Raw genomic sequence first — 2,748 nt, 5'->3', positions numbered from 1 at the left:
ACACACACACACACACACACACACACACACACACACACATCCTTTGTTTTGCCCTGAGCTGTCCTTAATGTTTTTCTTAATGTAAACCCTTGTGGTTAATAAAGAAATCATTATTATCTATGGCTGTGGAGTGGCGGTCGATTGGCAGAATCGAAAAGGGTGCCAAATAAAATACCCTACCGAACCGAAATATGTTCTAATTTATTTATTCTTCTGAATACATATCTCTCTTTTGTTGACTTTGCTTTTCAACCTTCTCTCGGTAGAGGGGGATGTCGGGTAGCAAGTTCATATGCACACGTACAAGTGTACGCAGATGCGCGCATATTCGTACACACGTGCTTATATACACACCCGCCCTGCCGGCATACTCACGTGTACGGATGTGGTGTATTTTGTTATGATGTGTATAGATTATCTTGCATTGCAATATGATAGAGCTACTAGAGATAAAGAACACTTAAATAAAAAATACCATTCGAATTGCATCCCTCGGCTAAATGCTCTATTTAACATGAAACAAAAGGTCGTGGAGTTGTAATAATATTTATCTGCTATATTATAAAAAATATATTCATTCTACCAAATATACTGACTAGGGGAGACCGGGTTAAGTTGTTACATTTTTTTGCCGTGGCACCCACATAAATGAACACAGCTGAAGTTTCTTTTCAGATTTAATTAGTAAAACATTTCTTATTACTTTATTGCCCACAAGGGGGTAAACATAGAGGGGACAAACAAGGACAGACAAAGGGATTAAGTCGATTAGATTGACCCCAGTGCGTAATTTATCGACCCCGAAAGGATGAAAGGCAAAGTCGACCTCGGCGAAATTTGAACTCAGCACGTAACTGCAGACGAAATATTGCTAAGCATTTCGCTCGGCGTGCTAACAATTCTGCCAGCTCGCCGCCATCTTTTAGTAAAACATTTCTATTTATTGTTCTCACCAGCAAAAAACAGAAATTACATAACATTAATTTGACAGGTTCTAATTAATGAGCTGGTGTCAGCTGTAACAATTTTCCCCGAGTGCGAGGTACATTGTGACACTTACTGGGGTACTTTGTTACAACTGTCGATAACTCGGAATTATGTTAACAAACACGTTTAAAATGAATACGTCTCCTGCTTCTTGCATCTAGGAAGTATTATTTTAATTAATTAACTGTGCTTTGAACCACCTCATATCCTAACTGTGATACTGAGAGTCCTCATCAGCCAATTTCCCCATTGTTACATGTGCCATCAAGTCGGGATCGTCCTCCATTAACTTCTCACCACACAGATGACACAGAAAGTCCTGTCGTCCATCGATACTGTCAGTGTATGCCCAGTCTTTGCAGATCATGCATTGCACCCATTCTTCACCTGGAAGGGAATTGGAATACCAATCTGAGCAGACAAGGCATTTCCAATCGGTGACTTGCTTGCTGCGAGGCCGCTTCCCTTTCCCTTTACCTGTTTTAGTTGACTTTTCCTTCCCTTTTGTTGCCTTTTTTGTACCAGTTGCCTTCTTTGGTTTGGATTTCCGTTTGTTTATTTCATCCATTATGTGCTGTTTTACGGCAATGATTTCTTTTCATCCACAACTTTTCTGGTGGCTCTTTCCATGATATCGGGAGGGGTATCCCCCTTGTAGTCTTCCTTTTGTAATTTCTAGAAATGGCGTGTTAAACTGAAATAGAAGGGGTAAGTTGTTACATGCCTGGGGTAAGTTGATACACTGTAACAATTAACCCCGACCATGGGTTTCTGGGGATTACCTCGTACACAGCACTAGCAATGCATGGCATCCAGGACGCACCTTCATGTATCGAAGGCAACTTCCAACACTTCCTAATGAGCCACAAACTACTTCAGTAAGACCACTTGTACTTTAGTAGTTAAGAAAATAACTTTGTGGCAAATTTTCACTTTTGGAGCAAATAATCGTTTTTTGAGCCATATATTTCCTGGTGACAGCCTGCCAGTGCAATACACATGTGCAGTCATGAAGCTATGGAGTTGGCCTTCACGCGGTAGAGACCCGAGTGCCACCTATTTTTTGAAGTTGGAAACAATGGGCTTGTAACAACTTACCCGTGTAACAACTAGACCCGGTCTCCCTTACTATTATTATTGTTCGCGAAACCATTTTTAAATGATACATACATACATACATACATACATATATATACATACATACATATATATATATATATATATACATATATATATATATATATATACATACATACATTTATACATACATACATACATACATACATATGACTGAACTTGGAATCTTGGGGAGCGAATGTAAATCTTTAATTCATAAGCTACAAATGACCACGATATCTGGGACTGTAAACATTTGCAAGACCTCCTTAAGATTTAAAGGATGGCTGTTAAATCATGATATTTTGGAAAGACTTCCACCCTTCACCACCCCATTTTCTCCCAAATTTGTTTATTTAAAATATTTTTTTGCCAAAACTCCCCGTTTTTGGATACGGAGGTTCGGGAAAATTGCCAAAAATCGGCATTGTGAATTCCCACCCCCAACTTCTTCAATTTGGACTTTTTTCCCCAACACTAACCCTAAAACCCTAGCTCTAACCCTAACCCTAACTCTAAAACCCTAACCCTAACCCTAAAATCCTAACCGTAACCCTAAAACTCTAACCCTTACCCTAAAACCGTAACCGTAAGTAAAGAAATGTTTTGAAATTTTTGTCCGGATCATATAATGTCCGTATTTTT

The sequence above is a fragment of the Octopus bimaculoides genome, chromosome 1 (assembly GCF_001194135.2).
Source record: "Octopus bimaculoides isolate UCB-OBI-ISO-001 chromosome 1, ASM119413v2, whole genome shotgun sequence".
In the NCBI taxonomy this organism is placed as follows: Eukaryota; Metazoa; Mollusca; class Cephalopoda; order Octopoda; family Octopodidae; genus Octopus; species Octopus bimaculoides.
This window is presented reverse-complemented; position numbering follows the sequence as displayed.